Source organism: Bufo bufo, chromosome 1, assembly GCF_905171765.1.
Source record: "Bufo bufo chromosome 1, aBufBuf1.1, whole genome shotgun sequence".
Classification (NCBI taxonomy): Eukaryota; Metazoa; Chordata; class Amphibia; order Anura; family Bufonidae; genus Bufo; species Bufo bufo.
Window position 1 is genome coordinate 209,057,500 of NC_053389.1, and position 18,731 is coordinate 209,076,230.

The 18,731-nt window shown below is 45.4% G+C and overlaps 1 protein-coding gene across 1 annotated transcript in view; it reads right to left on the minus strand.

The window, feature by feature from the left end:
- PRKCG (protein kinase C gamma) overlaps positions 1-18,731 on the minus strand; it is a 634,337-nt gene that overhangs the window by 103,205 nt on the left and 512,401 nt on the right.

An 18,731-nucleotide genomic window follows, 5' to 3' on the forward strand; every position in this document is an offset into this window, starting at 1 on the left:
GGGCTGTGGCGATGTGTAGGACTGAAAAAGCTGCGCATGTCCTCCATCAACAACACATCTGTAAAGCGTCCTGTCCTTGCCGCCGTGGTCGTGGTAGGAGGAGGATTACTTTCACCTCTTCCCCTGTTAGATTCCCGTTGTGCTGTGACATCCCCCTTATAAGCTGTGTAAAGCATATTTTTTTGTTTTGTTTTGAACTGCTGCATCCTTTCTGACTTTCGGTAAGTTGGTAACATTTCCGCCACTTTCTGCTTATACCGGGGGTCTAGTAGCGTGGCCACCCAGTACAGGTCGTTCTCCTTCATCCTTTTTATACGAGGGTCCCTCAAGAGACATGACAGCATGAAAGACCCCATTTGCACAATGTTGGATGCCGAGCTACTCATTTCCCGTTCCTAGTCCTCACTGATGTCATTGACGGTCTGTTCTTCACCCCAGCCACGTACAACACCACGGGTCACAGATAGGTGACAACAACAAGCACCCTGGGATGCCTGCTGTGGTTGGTCTTCCTCCTCCTCAAAGCCACATTCCTCCTCTGACTCCTCTCCATCAGACTCCTCTTCCAGCATTGCCGCAGGTCCAGCAAGCGATGATGACAAGGCTATTTCTGGTGGTGATGGTGACCACAACTCTTCCTCTTCATGCTCATCTACAGCCTGATCCAGCACTCTTTGCAGGGCACGCTCCAGGAAGAAAACAAATGGGATGAGGTCGCTAATAGTGCTTTCGGTGCGAATGACTAGATTTGTCAGTCGCATGAGCGTCCAGTAACGTGGCAAAAAAATTCCCAGCTCCGCAGAGGCTGTCCTAGCACCCCGGTCATACAAATACTCGTTGACGGCTTTTTCTTGTTGGAGCAGGCGGTCGAACATTAGGAGTGTTGAATTCCAACGTGTCGGGCTGTCGCAAATCAAGCGCCTCATTGGCATGTTGTTTCGGCGCTGTATGTCTGAAAAGTGCGCCATGGCCGTGTAGGAACGCCTGAAATGGCCACACACCTTCCTGGCCTGCTATAGGACGTCCTGTAAGCCTGGGTACTTAGACACAAAGCTTGTACGATGAGATTCAACACATGTGCCATGCACGGCACATGTGACAACTTGCCCAAATTCAATGCCGCCAATAAATTTCTTCCATTGTCACACACCACTTTGCCGATCTCTAGTTGGTGCGGGGTCAGCCACTGATCCACCTGTGCGTTCAGGGCGGACAGGGGTGCTGGTCCGGTGTGGCTCTCTGCTTTCAGGCAAGTCAACCCCAAGACAGCGTGACACTGTCGTTTCCGGGATGTGGAATAGCCCCTGGGGAGCTGGGGGGATTCAGTTGATGTGCAGCCAGACACCGCAGCAGAAGAGGACTCAGCCGAAGAGGTTATGGAAGAGGATGGAGTAGGAGGAGTAGAGGAGGTGGCAGTAGGCCTGCCTGCAAGTCGTGGCAGTGTCACCAACTCCGCTGCAGAGACACGCATTCCATGCTTGTCAGCCGTCAGCAGGTTGACCCAATGCGCAGTGTAGGTGATATCCCTGCCCTGACCGTGCTTTGCAGACCAGGTATCAGTGGTCAGATGGACCCTTGCCCCAACACTGTATGCCAGAGAGAGAGATGCCATGACTTCCTTTTCAATCACTGAGTAGAGGTTTGGGATTGCCTTTTTTGAAAAAAAAATTAGTCCGGGTACCTTCCACTGTGGTGTCCCAATAGCGACAAATTTTTTGAAGGCCTCAGACTCCACCAGCTGGTATGGTAAAAGCTGGCGGGCTAAGAGTTCCGTCAAGCCAGCTGTCAGACGCCGGGCAAGGGGGTGACTCTGTGACATTGGCTTCCTACGCTCAAACATTTCCTTTACAGACACCTGACGGTGGGCAGATGAGATGGAACTGCTGAAGGTGAGAGGCGGAGTGGCGGGTGGTTGAGAGGGGGCAAGGAGGACAGCAGTGGTTGACGTGGCTGAAGATGCTGGACCAGGGGGAGGATGGTGGCTTTGAGCTTGTGTGCTGCTTCTACTCGTCATCATGTGTTGATCCCATAGGCGTTTGTGATGTGCGATCATGTGCCTTCGCAAAGCAGTTGTACCTAGGTGGGTGTTGGATTTCCCACAACTCAGTTTCTTTTGGCACAGGTTGCAAATGGCACACTGCTGAGCTTTGCAATGACGGCATTCTGGTGGTGGCAGCAGCATGTGTTGATTGGCGTGCTTTCTGGCTGACCCCGGGTGCCGATACATGCTGTCTGACTGTGCCACTAGCTCCTTGCGACGACCTCCCCCTGCTTCCAACTCGTCTCCTCCTCCTCTCTGTCTCCCCTTCTGAACTTTCCCCCTCTTCTTCTTCTCTTCGAGCAGGCACCCACGTGGCATCCACGGACACATCGTCATCATCAACCACTTCACTTGTATCTGACACCTCAGCAAAGGAAGCAGCAGCGGGTACAACATCATCATCATCATCACACTGTACGTCCATGTGTGTAATGCTGCCTGACTGAGACATATCCCTGTTATCTACATCCTCTGGCAATAATGGTTGCGCATCACAAATTTCATCCAAATGATGTGTAAATAACTCCTCTGAGGGATCAAGTGAAGCGGCTGTGGTGGCTGTGGTGGTAGTGGTGATGGTGGCGGCGGGCGGGAGAGTGGTAACTTGAGAGCAGGTGACCAAAGCTGAGCTGGAGGAGGATGGTGCGTCAAGGTTCTTAGCGGAAGCTGTTGAAGATTGGGTGTCCTGTGTAAGCCAGTCAACTATTTTCTATTTTGGGTTCAGGGTACGTGGCCTCTGAACACTGGGCATTATTTCAGGGCCAGTGGAAATCACAGCACCACGAACACGAGGGCCCCTGCGGCGTGGCCTACCTCTGCCTGTCATTTTTTATTAGCTAAGTGTTACTATGCGTGCAAGGTACTGTGCCACCCTATATAAGTGGTGGGCAGTGGGCACAGTACAGTCTGTGTGGGCCTGACACACACGGGCTTGCAACTGTGATTATATCACAGAAAAATATTAAATAGAATTTTTTTTTATCTGCGAGGTATTTGTGAGTGAGTGACACCCTGTAACGGTATAAGAGGAGGTCTAGCCACTAGCCAGTGGCCACAATACAGTCTGTGTGGGCCTGACACACACGGGCTTGCAAATGGGATTAGATCACAGAAAAATATTAAATATAATTTTTTTTTATCTGCGAGGTATTTGTGAGTGAGTGACACCCTGTAACGGTATAAGAGGAGGTCTAGCCACTAGCCAGTGGCCACAATACAGTCTGTGTGGGCCCGACACACACGGGCTTGCAACTGTTATTATATCACAGAAAAATATTAAATATAATTTTTTTTTATCTGCGAGGTATTTGTGAGTGAGTGACACCCTGTAACGGTATAAGAGGAGGTCTAGCCACTAGCCAGTGGCCACAATACAGTCTGTGTGGGCCTGACACACACGGGCTTGCAAATGGGATTAGATCACAGAAAAATATTAAATATAATTTTTTTTTATCTGCTAGGTATTTGTAAGTGAGTGACACCCTGTAACGGTATAAGTGGAGGCCTAGCCACTAGCCAGTGGCCACAATACAGTCTGTGTGGGCCTGACACACATGGGCTTGCAAATGGGATTAGATCACAGAAAAATATTAAATAGAATTTTCTTTTATCTGCGAGGTATTTGTGAGTGAGTGACACCCTGTAACGGTATAAGAGGAGGTCTAGCCACTAGACAGTGGCCACAATACAGTCTGTGTGGGCCTGACACACACGGGCTTGCAAATGGGATTATATCACAGAAAAATATTAAATAGAATTTTTATTTATCTGCGGGGTATTTGTGAGTGAGTGACACCCTGTAACGGTATAAGTGGAGGTCTAGCCACTAGCCAATGGCCACAATACAGTCTTTGTGGGCCTGACACACACAGGCTTGCAAATGGGATTATATCACAGAAAAATATTAAATAGAATTTTTATTTATCTGCGGGGTATTTGTGAGTGAGTGACACCCTGTAACGGTATAAGTGGAGGTCTAGCCACTAGCCAGTGGCCACAATACAGTCTGTGTGGGCCTGACACACACGGGCTTGCAACTGGGATTAGATCACAGAAAAATATTAAATATAATTTTTTTTATCTGCAAGGTATTTTCTGTCACACCCTGTATGAATGGTGTGCACACAGTACTGTCTGTGACTGAGCCTGCAGCCTCTCACACACAGGCAGGCAACTGCAATATATGTATTTATAAAATTAAATTAAAAAAGCAGACTGATGTACCAGCCCTGAAAAGGGCTTTTTGGGGTGCTGTCAGGACGCTGTCCTTACAGCAGATAAGTCTGTGGACACAGAACAATGCCCTAGCTAACGCTTTCCCTATTGAATCAGCAGCAGCACTGTCCCTCCTCTCACACACGGGCAGACAACTGCAATATATGTATATATAAAAAAAATAAAAAAAAAGCAGACTGATGTACCAGCCCTGAAAAGGGCTTTTTTGGGTGCTGTCAGGATGCTGTCCTTACAGCAGGTGAGTCTGTGGACACAGAACAATGCCCTAGCTAACGCTTTCCCTATTGAATCAGCAGCAGCAGCAGCAGCACTGTCCCTCCTCTCACTGAGAATGCAGATTCCGAATGAATCTAAAATGGATGCTGTCCAGGAGGTAAGAGGGTCTGGGAGGGAGGGTTTGCTGCTGATTGGCTGGAATGTGTCTGCTGACTGTGAGGTACAGGGTCAAAGTTTACTCAATGATGATGTATAGGGGGCGGACCGAACATCGCATATGTTCGCCCGCCGCGGCGAACGCGAACAAGCTATGTTTGCCGGGAACTATTCGCCGGCGAACTATTGGGGCCATCTCTACTCCTCATCCTCCAGAATTGTGCCCTGGCTGGACAATTGTGTACCTTGGGTTTGTGGGTGCAGGAACCCACCCTCGGAGCCACTTGGGAATGATTGGCCGGAAACCCTACAAAATGATCCCTCTTCCTCCTCCTCCTCCTGTGCCACATCCTCTTCCATCATCGCCAGGAGCGTTTTTTCAAGGAGGCATAGAAGTGGGATAGTAACACTGAGAACGGCGTTATCGGCACTGGCCATATTGGTGGAGTACTCGAAACAGCGCAACAAGGAACACAGGTCTCGCATGGAGGCCCAGTCATTAGTGGTGATGTTCCGCCGAGCGACTCACCCGTGCGCGCTGCAGCTGAAGCTCCACTATCGCCTGCTGAGGCTCGCACAGTCTGGCCAGCATGTGCAAGGTGGAGTTCCACCTTGTGGGCACGTCGCATATGAGGCGGTAAGCGGGAAGGCCGAAGTTACGCTGCAGCGCTGACAGGCGAGCAGCAGCTGGGTGAGAACGCCGAAAGCGTGCACAGACGGCCCGCACTTTATGCAGCAGCTCTGACATATTAGGGTAATTTTTAAGGAATCTCTGCACCACCAAATTCAGCACATGCGCCAGGCAAGGGATGTGCGTCAAACCGGCTAGTCCCAGAGCTGCTACGAGATTTCGCCCATTATCGCACACCACCAGGCCGGGCTTGAGGGTGACTGGCATAAACCACTTATCGGTCTGTTGTTCAAGGCCCGTCCACAGCTCCAGCGCGGTGTGGGGTTTGTCCCCCAAACAGATACGTTTTAAAATTGCCTGCTGTCGTTTACCCCTGGCTGTGCTGAAGTTGGTGGTGAAGGTGTTACGCTGACCGGAAGAAGAGCTGGTAGAGGATGAGGAAGTGGGTAGAGGGGCCCTGCAATCCTCGGTGGTGGAAGGACATGCGCCAAACTGCTATCCTCCTCAGGCCGAGCCACCACTGCATTTACCCAGTGTGCTGTTATGGAGATATAACGTCCCTGAGCATGCTTACTGGTCCACGTATCCGTAGTCAGGTGCACCTTGCCACAGATGGCGTTGCGCAGTGCACACATGATTTTGTCCCCTACTTGGTTGTGCAGGGAAGGGATGGCTCGTCTGGAAAAGTGGTGGTGGCTGGGCACGATGTACTGTGGAACAGCCACCGCCATAATGCCTTTAAGACTATCAGTCTCCACCAGACGGAATGACAGCATTTCAAAGGCAAGTAATTTAGAAATGCTGGCATTCAGGGCTAGGGATCGCGGGTGGGTAGAGGGGTACTTCCTCTTCCTCTCCAGCGTTTGGGAGATTGAGAGCTGAACGCTTCCGTGGGACATTGTGGAGATGCTTGGTGTCCCAGGTGTTGGTGTTGCTGGCAGATCCTCTGTTTGCGGGGTGGCAGGTGGCACTGTCACTCCAGAGGTGGATGAAGAGGCCGAGACTGCAGCAGAAGAGGAAGCAGGAGGAGCCAGAGACCTTTCTTGGTTTTTGAGGTGTCTACTCCACTGCAGCTCGTGCTTTGCACTTAAATGCCTAGTCATGCAGATTGTGCTCAGGTTGAGAACGTTTATGCCTCGCTTCAGGCTCTTATTGCACAGCGTGCAAACCACTCGTGTCTTGTCGTCAGTACATATTCTGAAGAACTGCTACGCCAGGGAACTCCTTGGAGCTGGCTTTGGTGTGCTCGGTCCCTTGCTGCATTGGGCAGCAGCAGGCGTACTGTCTAGAGGACGGCCGCTCTGCTTTTGCACCCTGCTCCCTCTTCTGCTGTGCTGGTGGCTCTGTGCGACCACCGCCTCTTCCTCCGAACTACATAGGTCACTCGCATGACCTTGATTCCATGTAGGGTCGAGGAACTCATCTTCCTCCACATTATCTTCCACCCAGTCTTCACCCCTGCCTTCCTTGTCGGTCTGCACACTTTCGAAAGCCCCAGCAGTTGGCACCTGTGTTTCGTCATCATCCGAGATGTGCTGCGATGGTCCTCCCATGTACTCATCTTGAAAAATAAGTGGTTAGGCATCTCTTCCACTTCTGGGGCAGGGTTAGGTGGATGGCCCTGGGAAACCCTGCTAACAGAGTCTTCAAAAAGCAGAAGAGACTGCTGCATGACTTGGGGCTCAGACTGCTTGGCTGATTTGCAAGGGGGTGAGGTGAAATACTGATGGACATCGGCTGCAGGTGTCAACTGTGGTCTTTTAGCAGGAGACTGGGTGGGAGACAATGTGAAGGAACTGGATCCACTGTCAGCAACCCAATCTACTATCGCCTGTACTTGTTCAGGCCTCACCATTCATAGAGCCGCATTAGGCCCAACCAAATTCCGCTGAAGGTTCTGTCGCCTACTCGCACCTGAGAAAGGGGTTTCACTTGTGCATTTAGCTGGCACAGATCGACCATGTGCTCTCCCTGCAACAGGAGCTCCACCAGCAGCACCACGTCCTGGGCCACATCCCTTATTTGACTCTCTCCTCATATTTTTTGAATGTAGGATCTTGCCTTAAATGGGTGTATAATTAATAGTAGAATAGAACGACAGTATGTAAAGGGTGTATCTCACACGGCCTTAACCAGACTAGGTCTCAATTAAAGATTTCTTTGCCCAAAATGGCAGTATTTCAAATGCCTGAATCAAACCCCTGTATATAAAGGGTGTATCTCACACGACCTGACCCACTCTAGGCCTCAATTAAAGATTTCTTTGCCCAAAATTGCAGTATTTCAAATGCCTGAATCAAACCCCTGTATGTAAAGGGTGTATCTCACACGGCCTGAACCACTGTAGGCCTGAATTAAATATTGGTGCTCCAAATGGCGGTATTTCAAATCTCTGAATCTAACCCAAATGTATTAAGGGTGTATCTCACAATGACATCTGCATCAAAGGATGCCAACAATTATTTTTTTTGCCCAAACGAGTGTTTGTTTAACAACTGAATTTGACAGCAGCATATAAGCCTGTAATTTCACACGTGCTGATGCTGCAAGGCCTGAAAATAGTGTTTTTTGGCTAAAAAGTGTGATTTTAAAACCCCAGAAAATGATGGCTGTAGTTCTAGCTTAAATTGCACACTGACTAATCCAGATGTTGTATATTGCCCAAAAAGTTTTTTTTTTTTGTAACAGAATATGAAAGCTGTATATATTAAACTTGAATTTAACATTTGCAGATCAGGAAAATAGTGTTTTTTGGCAAAAAAGTGTGTTTTTAAAACCCCAGAAAATGATGGGTTTATTTCGAGCTTAAATTGCACACTGACTAATCCAGATTTTGTAGATTGCCAAAAAAGTGTTTTTTGGTAACAGAATATGAAAGCTGTATATATTAAACTTGAATTTAACACTTGCAGATCAGGAAAATAGTGTTTTTTGGCAAACAAGTGTGTTTTTAAAACCCTAGAAAATGATGGCTGTATTTCTAGCTTAAATTGCACACTGACTAATCCAGATGTTGTATATTGCGGGAATTGGGGTTTTCAATGTCCCAAAAGCTCAGATGCAGTGTTGGTGCACTGAGCTTGCAAAAAATGTCTGCCGCCGCCGCCCACCTAATTGACTTATTAAAGTTATTTTTTTTCGGTCACTGGGCTCAGGGCAGGATAAAAAAAATTGTGCCCTGCACCCACAAAAGACAATGTATGTAGATCGCTGAGTTAGATTCAGATTTTGAGCAAAGAGTCTCTCCTATTCTCTCCCTGAAATCACCAACAGCATCCTCTCCCTACACTAATCACAGCAGAGTGACGTGCAGCGCTACGTGACTCCAGCTTATATAGAGGCTGGGTCACATGCTACACTGGCCAATTACAGCCATGTCATTAGTAGGCATGGCTGTGATGGCTTCTAAGGTCAGACAGTTAACCGCTTGTTGATTGGCTGCTCTGCAGCCTTTCAATAAGCGCCAAGAAAGCGCCGAACACCGGACCCGAACCAAAACTTTTACTGAAATGTTCGGGTCTGGGTCTACAAATCCTAAAGTTAGATACGAACCAGAACTTTACAGTTCGGGTTCGCTCAACCCTAATCCTGATGCATCCTGAACGGATTTCTCTCCTTTCAGAACGCATGGGAAGGAAACTGATCAGTTCTTTTCCGGTATTGAGCCCCTATGACAGAACTCAGTGCCGAAAAAGAAAAACGCTAGTGTGAAAGTACCTTTAAACCCCATCTGACACTTCTCTGCCCAAGCCTCCAATCTATCCAGATCCCTCTGTAGCAGTATAATGTCCTCTTCCGTGTTAATTACTTTACACAGTATAGTGTCATCTGCAAAAATTGACATTTTACTGTGCAAGCTTTCTACAAGATCATTAATGAACATATTGAAGAGGATAGGTCCCACTACTGACCCCTGTGGTAACCCACTAGTGACAGTGACCCGATCTGAGTGTGTACCATTAATAACCACCCTCTGTATTCTATCACTGAGCCAGTTACTTACCTACATACAGACATTTTCCCCCAGTCCAAGCATTCTCATTTTATATACTAACCTTTTATGCGGTACAGTGTCAAATGCTTTTGAGAAGTCCAGATATATGACATCCATTAATTCGCCGCCATCAAGTCTAGAACTTACCTCCTCATAGAAACTGATTAAATTAGTTTGACATAACCGATCCATCATGAAGCCATGCTGATATGGCTTTATTCAGAAGGCAGCCCAATGCAGTTCAGAGGCTACCCAATGACTTGCACGGCATCGGGAACTGCCTTCTACGGGAGCCGAGGAGATCCAGCCTCAAGCTGGGTCTCCTAGACAACCTGTTAGTGTATGACTCAGGCAATGCATTACAATACAGATGGATTGTAATGCATTGCAGAGGGGATAAGACCCCCAAAAGTGAACATCAGAAAAAAAGTAAATGGAGAGTTTTGAACCCCACCTGTAGAGATTACTCCTTTTTTTCTTCTGCCCACGAAACATACTCCAGGTTAGATTATTTCTTCATACATCACAGAGATATTCAATTATTGAAAAAAGCTAACTATAAATCCTTCCATCTCTCGGACCACGCCCCTTTACTGATGCATCTTTCCCTCAGAGATGACACAATTAAAAGGTGTAAATGGTCGCTAAATGAAAGTTTATTGAAACACCCTGACGATGTCACAGCTCTTGCAACTAATATAGATTCTTTTTTTCTCTGAAAATATACAGGCAGGTACTTGTAACTCCTTGATTTGGGAAACGCATAAAGCCTTCATTAGAGGCAGACTTATCAGACTAGGAGCTTATAAAAAAAAACAAAGTGAAAAACAGATACCAGATCTCCGGTCTCAAATTCACATCCTTGAGTTGGCCCATAAGCTTTCATTAGAGAAAAAGATCATGAATGACCTTATCACCTTGAGATCTAAACTACTTGACCTGTTAGACCAGAAAAATCTGAAATATTTATATCTAGCGAAACTCAGCAAATTTTTAGAAGATAATAGATGCGGTAAGAGACTGGCTAGACTCCTCAGAAAACAGAAAAATAAGTCATATATCACCAAAATTAGAGCTCAAAAGAACTTCTTAAAACTTTCAACTTCTGATATTATAGAGGTATTTAGACAATACTACGAAGAGTTATATAACCTTGGAAAAAGTTTGCCTGCCCCAACAGATCTAAAATCCAAAAGGGGCATAGATGCCCGTGATAAGAACATAGTCCTACCAATTTACAAATCGCTAGTCAAACCACACATGGAGTACTGTGTACAGTTCGGGGCTCCTGTAAACAAGGAAGACATAGCAGAGCTGGAGAGGGTCCAGAGGAGGGCAACTAAAGTAATAACTGGAATGGGGCAACTACAGTACCCTGAAAGATTATCAAAATTAGGGTTATTCACTTTAGAAAAAATACCACTGAGGGGAGATCTAATTAATATGTATAAATTTATCAGGGGTCAGTACAGAGATCTATCCCGTCATCTATTTATCCCCAGGACTGTGACTGACGAGGGGACATCCTCTACGTCTGGAGGAAAGAAGGTTTGTACACAAACATAGAAAATCATTCTTTACGGAAAGAGCAGTGAGACTATGGAACTCTCTGCCTGAGGAGGTGGTGATGGTGATTACAATAAAGGAATTCAAGAGGAACCTGGATGTATTTCTGGAGCGTAATAATATTACAGGCTATAGCTACTAGAGAGGGGTCGTTGATCCAGGGAGTTAGTCTGATTGCCTGATTGGAGTCAGGAAGGAATTTTTTATTCCCCAAAGTGGGGAAAATTGGCTTCTACCTCACAGGTTTTTTTTTTGCCTTCCTCTGGATCAACTTGCAGGATAACAGGCCGATCTGGATGGACAAATGTCTTTTTTCGGCCTTATGTACTCTGTTACTATGTTACATGGTGTCAAAAAAACAGACCAGCAAAATTTGCCTTCCAAAAACCGTATGGCATTCCTTTCCTTCTGCGCCCTGCCGTGTGCCCGTACAGCAGTTTACGACCACATATGGTTTTTTTCTGTAAACTACAGAATCAGGGCGATAAATTTTGTTTGGCTATTAACCCTTGCTTTGTAACTGGAAAAAAAATATTAAAATGGAAAATCCGCCAAAAAAGTTAAATTCTGAAATTTCATCTCTATTTTCCATTAATTCTTGTGGAAAACCTAAAGGGTTAACAAAGTTTTAGTGGTTTCTATTATGTAAGCCTCACAAAGTGACTTCAGACCTGAAATGGTCCTCAAAAAGTGTGTTTTTGACATTTTCAGAAAAATTTCAAGATTTGCTTCTAAAATTCTAAGCCTTGTAACGTCCCCAAAAAATAAAATGGCATTCCGAAAAGGATCAAAACATGAAGTAGACATATGGGGAATGTAAAAAAATAACTATTTTTGGAGGTATTACTATCTATTATAAAAGTAGAGAAATTGAAATTTGGAAATTTGATAATTTTTAAAATTTTTTGGTAAATTTGGTATTTTTTTAATAAATATATATATATTTTTTTACTCCATTTTACCAGTGTCATGAAGTACAATATGTGACAAAAACTATCTCAGAATGGCCTGGATAAGTAAAAGCGTTTTAAAGTTATTAACACATAAAGAGACACTGGTCGGATTTGCAAAAAATGGCCTGGTCCTTAAGGTGAAAATGAGCCCGGTCCATAAGGGGTTAATGGGGAATTTACATTCTACATTTCATCTGTCAGTTTATTTTCTTCAGTGAATACAGTGGAGAAAAAAATATTGAATAGCTGTCAAGGATGTAGTAGGGGAGAACACCAAAAGACAACAAGAAGGAAGGGAAAAGACACTAGGCCTTACCGCTATGGAAGGAAAAGGGTCACCACTTATAAAACCCTGCTCCTGGCCCTAACTCCTATCCATATGGGCACCTCTCGATGGTAGAGATGCCCATACACAGGAACCTAGAAAACCCTGGTGGCCCTCGGATGCACTAATGGTAATGATAGGGCAGAGACAACCCGCTCCTTCCCTGGTAAGATAGCTCTCCCGGACAGGTTTTCCAGGGGTAGTGACAATTTCATCCCTTTCAGGGAGTCATGTAAATTATACTTTAGGCTGCGTCCATACTCTTCTGGTGATGTGGGTATGATTATTTCATTGCTTAAAGAGGACGCCCAATCTTGGGCTTTTTCTCTGCCGACCGGATCATCGTCCCTCCGGTCGGTAGATGAATTCTTTAGAGCCTTGGGTCTTATCTATGATGACCCGGATCGGATCTCTCAGGCCGAGACCAAGTTACTGGGTTTTCGGCAGGGAGAATGTTCTGCGGAGACCTATTGCTCTAAATTTAGGAGATGGGCTACGGATACAGAGTGGAACGATTCTGCTATCCGTAGCCAATTCTGCCAGGGTCTCTGCAGACGCATTGGCTTTTCATGAAAATCCTGAGTCATTGGAAGCAGCTATGTCCCTTGCTGTACGTCTTGATAGACGCCTGATGGAGAGATCTAGGGGTCCTCACCTTCAGGACGTACTGTCCAATAAGGGTACTGCTTCCTTTGACACTTATGGTGGAGAGACACGGGTGGTTGTGCCTTGTGATGAGCCTATGCAGTTAGGAGGAGCTACTCCTAGAACTACTGGCAAAAGCTTGGGTCATGTGAAAGGAGTCTGCTTTTGTTGTGGCAAGAAGGGACATTTTGTAAATATTTGTCCGTACTTGCAGCATCAAGGTGTAAACAAAAAGAAAAAAAAGTTTAATCCCCAAATTACTATTGTTAGTGTGGGTGAGGAGCAAGAAAACCTACTTTTATCTTTTACTGGTAGTACCCATTTTCTCCTGTCTGCCGAGGTGGCGCTAGAGTCCAAAACTGTGAAAATCGAAGCATTTATCGACAGTGGGGCAGGAGTCAACTTGATTGATGGACAGTTTGTACGCATTCACGGGTTGACTGCTAATGCATTAGAGAATAGTATTGCTGTCTTTGCAATTGACTCAGCACCTCTCGCCCAAAAATGCCTGTCGCAGGTAGTGAATGACATTAATTTAAGAGTGGGTGATTTGCATCAGGAATCTGTCTCCTGTTATGTGTTGGAGGGTCTGCCTGCTCCGTTGGTGTTGGGCTTACCATGGTTAAGCAAACATAACCCTAACATCGATTGGCAAGCGAGAAAGATTCTCGATTGGAGTGATTTTTGCATGGACAACTGTCTTAATGCATTGTTCTCTATGGTTACCACTAAAACTGTACCCTCGTTCATTTCTGAATTTTCTGATGTGTTTTCTGAAAGTGGTAATCAGCAGTTGCCTCCGCACCGGGAGTATGACTGTCCCGTCAATCATATTCCCAGAGCTAAATTGCCCAAATCTCGGTTGTATAATCTTTCGGAACCCGAAAGAAAGGCTATGCGAGAGTATATCACCGAGAGTTTGGCAAAGGGACATATTAGACCATCCAAGCCCCTAGTGGCTGCTGGATTTTTCTTTGTAAAGAAAAAGGATGGTACCCTGAGACCATGTCTGGACTTCCTTGAGCTCAATCGTATTACTGTCCGTGATCTTTACCCCCTTCATTTGATTCCGGATTTGTTTAGTCAGATTGTCGGTGCCAAGGTGTTCTCTAAATTGGATCTGAGGAGGGCATATAATCTGGTAGGGATCAAGGAGGGGGATGAGTGGAAGACTGCTTTTAATACCCCTGAGGGTCATTTTGAAAACCTGGTCATGCCCTTTGAGTTAACCAATGTTCCTGCGTTTTTTTAACACTTTGTCAATGACATCTTTCATCATCTGGTGGGGAGGTTTGTCGTTGTATACCTTGATGACATACAAATTTTTTCGCCTAATATGGAGACTCATCAGGATCATGTGAGACAGGAGTTACAGATCCTAAGAGAGAATAAGTTGTATGCTAAGATGAAAAAGTGTGTATTTGCTGTACAGGAAGTGCAATTTCTGGGTTACCTGCTCTCATCCTCAGGTTTTCGTATGGATCCCGAGAAGGTCCATGCCGTGTTGGACTAGGAACGACCCGAAAATCTGAAAGCGCTTATGCGGTTTTTGGGGTTAACCAACTACTACCATAAATTTATTTTGAACTTTTCATCGGTGGTTAAACCTTTAACAGACATGACTAGGAATGGGGCTGATATTTCTATCTGGTCTGATGCAGCATTACAGGCCTTTTCTGCTGTGAAAGAATGTTTTGCTTCGGCCCCTATTCTGGTGCAACCGGACGTGTCTCAGCCATTTATTGTTGAGGTATACGCTTCTGAGGTAGGGGTAGGAGCAATATTGTCGCAGGGTCCTTCACCCAGTAAATGGCGCCCATGTGCATTTTTCTCTAAAAAACTCTCCACTGCTGAAAAGAATTATGATGTGGGGAATAGGGAATTGCTGGCCATTAAGTTGGCGTTCGAGGAATAACGGCATTGGTTGGAAGGAGCAATTCATCCTATTACGGTAATTACGGATCACAAGAATCTGGCCTACTTGGAGTCAGCTAAGCGACTGAACCCAAGGCATGCTAGATGGTCATTGTTTTTCACCAGATTTAACTTCATCGTCACTTACCGCCCTGGGGTTAAGAACGTCACGATGCTTTGTCACGTAGCTTTCCTGGGGGGGGGGGGGGGTGAGTCTAATGACCCTAGTCCCATTTTATCTGAAGGGGTGGGTATATCTGCTCTTTATCCTGATCTCGAGGCCAGGGTGTTGGAGGCACAGGAGGATGCTCCGGACTCTTGTCCTCAGGGCAAGTTGTTTGTTCCCTCCGAATTACGTCACAAGGTGTTCGAGGAACATCACTGTACGGTGCTTGCTGGGCACTCTGGGAGTAGATCGACTGTCTATCTCATCTCTCGCAGATTCTGGTGGCCGGGGTTCCAAAAGTGTATTGAGGACTATGTGTCAGCCTGTGGTACCTGTGCACGTGCTAAGGTGACACATACTCGGCCTTCCGGATCTCTGATTCCATTGCCCATCTCGTCCAGACCCATTTGTCCATTTTATCACGGATTTACCGAATTCATAAGGGTTTAATGGGGAATTTACATTCTACATTTCATCTGTCAGTTTATTTTCTTCAGTGAATACAGTGGAGAAAAAAATATTGAATAGCTGTCAAGGATGTAGTAGGGGAGAACACCAAAAGACAACAAGAAGGAAGGGAAAAGACACTAGGCCTCACCGCTATGGAAGGAAAAGGGTCACCACCTATAAAACCCTGCTCCTGGCCCTAACTCTTATCCGTATGGGCACCTCTTGATAGTAGAGATGCCCATACACAGTAACCTAGAAAACCCTGGTAGCCCTCGGATGCCCTAATGGTAATGATAGGGCAGAGACAACCCGCTCCTTCCCTGGTAAAGGAACCAGCGTCTCGCTGAGGCCTAGCAAACAACAAAGGTGGGGGGGAATACAAAATACAACAAGCGGAACACTTAACTTCTGAGGCTGATGGATGATGGATAACCAGGACTTCAACTAGAACCACACTCCAGCTCTTCCAAAAACCAAATTAAGCTATCCAGAGCAAGGAGTGATGGGTAAAGTCAGACTAAATAGGGGGTGGTAAAGGTCACATGATCCACACCTGAACAGGAGGTGTGGACATACAAGCAACACACAGACAAAGTGAAACTAAAACCAAAAGAGGCTGTCAGATCACTAATGTGCAGATAATCTTTCAGACCTTCTAAAACCTGTCACCGGTGTGACAATAGCTTTGCTTTCTCCTCATCGCTCTCTGCAACTCCTCCCTCATCACTCTGTAAAGGGCCGACACCTTCAGATTTATACTTTTTACCATTTATATAATTGAAGAACATTTTAGGGTTAGATTTACTCTCTTTGGCAATTAATCTCTCGGTCTCTAGTTTGGCCGCTTTTATTTGATTTTTACATATTCTATTTTTTTTCAGTGCTTCCTCACAACCCTCCTGTTTTAGTGATTCAAATGCTTTTGTTTTGTCATTTATTGCTTTCTTTACAGTTCTATTTATCCACATAGTTTTTTTTCTTGTTCCTTAACCCTTTATTCCCATAAGGTATGCACCTCTCACAATTACATTTTAAAAATATCCCATTTTGTGTCTTTTTTTTTTCTTTTTTTTTTTGAGGACTTTGTGAAGTCTGGTATTTTTGTTCCTCCCTGAAGAAACACTCTTTTGAATGACAATTGGAAGGTTATTACTTTATGGTCACCATTTCCCAGGTGCCCCCCAATCTGCACATCTGTTGTTTTGTCAGGTCTATTGGTTGATACTAAGTCCATCATGGCCATCCCTCTAGTCAGGTCCTGAACCAGTTTACATAAAGGCAGACCCCTCCCCCTCTCTGGTTTTGGCGATCCTTTCTAAACAGACTGTAACCCTGTACATTAACTGCCCAGTCATAGCTATCATACAGCCATGTCTCAGTTATTCCCACAATATCATAGTCCTCCTCACACATCACTAATTCCAGTTCCCCAGTTTTATTAGTCAGGCTTTTGTCATTAGTATACATACAATTAAGAAGTTTATGTATATTTTTTTACCCTACACCTTTCCATCTGAACTGTTCTAGTCCCTCCTTCCATTCCTCCTCCAGTCCCATTACCTTGCCCCCGGTCTCTATCTTCCCATCCTATAGCGTAATTACTCTCCCCCCAGTCCCTAGTTTAAACACTCCTCCAACCTTTTAGCCATGTTCTCCCCCAACACAGCTGCCCCTTCCCCATTGAGGTGCAGCCCATCCCTACGATAGACCATGTAGCCGACAGAGAAGTCTGCCCAGTTCTCCAGGAACCCAAACCCCTCCTTCCTACACCAGTTCTTGAGCCACTTGTTAACCTCCCTAATCTCCCGCTGCATTTCTTGTGTGGCTCGTGGTACCAGTAGTATTTCGGAAAACACTACCTTTGAGGTCCTTGCCCTAAGCTTTTGTCCTAAATGCCTAAAATCATTTTTAAGGATGCTCCACCTACCTCTAACTTTGTCATTGGCTCTGATAAGGACCATGACTGCTGAATATTCTCCAGCCCCTTCCAGTAATCTGTCAACATGATCCGCGATGTGTCGAACTCGAGCGTCAGAAAGACAACACACCGTTCGACGATCCCAGTCTTTGTGACAGATCGCCCTATCTGTACCCCTAATAATTGAGTCTCCCAGTACCAGCACCTGTCTGGCCTGCCCTGCTCTCCAGGTCCCCTGCTTACTAGAGCTGACATTCCTCTGACTGGCAGAGGAAGTGTCTGGCTGCAGCAGTGCATCCCCTGAACTGACATCCCCCCCATCTGCCAACCTTGCAAACTTGTTGGAGTGTGTCAGATCAGGACTACCCTCCCTGGCACTCTTCCATCTACCCCACTTTCTAACTGTTATCCAGCTAGCTACCTCACTTTCCTGAGCCTCCTCGCTACCACCCTCCCCCACATCTACCCCATAAAGTGCTTGCTCAGTGAGCAACAAACTCTTTTCCAAATTGTCAATTCTTCGTGTTGAAACTCGCCTGATTAGATACATGATGTGCGATTCCAAATGGGCAAGATATGCACCCTCAAACGGCTGTTCCAGGACTGTATACATTAGACAAGATGTGCACTGGACTGCACTGTCACTAATGGAACACATACTAAATGGGGATTACGCAAGAAAAGAGAAAAAATACAATATAGTGCAGTGATAAGAATCAAATTTACTGTAGTCTCCTCCAAAAGTCCCTGAATATCAAGTCACGTAATCTAAAGTCACACACTTAATACAAACACACACTTGAACTCAAACACGCGAATGCTCACAAACTCGCGTTGTTTGTCTTCTTGTATAAGTTCAGCTCTCAAATCAGACTGCTTTTTTTCCTCTGGATTCAAAGGACCAAGCTGCCCTCAAGACTAGTGATGATCGGCAGGGGCAAAATTCAAATTTGTGATATTTTGCGAATATTTTGTAGAATATTCATCATATATTCGTGAATTCGAGATTATATTCTTGATTGTGAAAATCGGCAATGTATTATTTGCGTAATGTGCGAGAAATACCTGCGTGGGGTAGACAACTTTTCTTTTGTTTGCTAGGGATGTTGCTAATCTGTGACAAAGCCTTCTCATTGGCACACAAGCTAGAAGGGAGGAATGATCACCTGATATGTACTGCATTTAAAAACAAAACAAAAAAATCCCTGAATAATCGTCATTACGAATATATAGCACTATATTCTAAATATTCACAAATTCTCGAAGTGTCGATATTTGCGAAAAAAAAATTGCTTTTCGAATATTCGTGCTCAACACTACTCAAGACTGGCTATTTAACCTCTCCTAATTTGATAGCCACAACCTAATTACTCACCTGTGCAAGACCCTGCGCAACACCAAACTCGCGTTGTTTGTCTGCTTGTATAAGTGCAGCTCTCAAACCAGACTGCTTTTTTTTTTCTCTGGATTCAAATGCACCCTAACTCAGAATTCTCTGAAGTGAATTTAAAAATGTTTCTT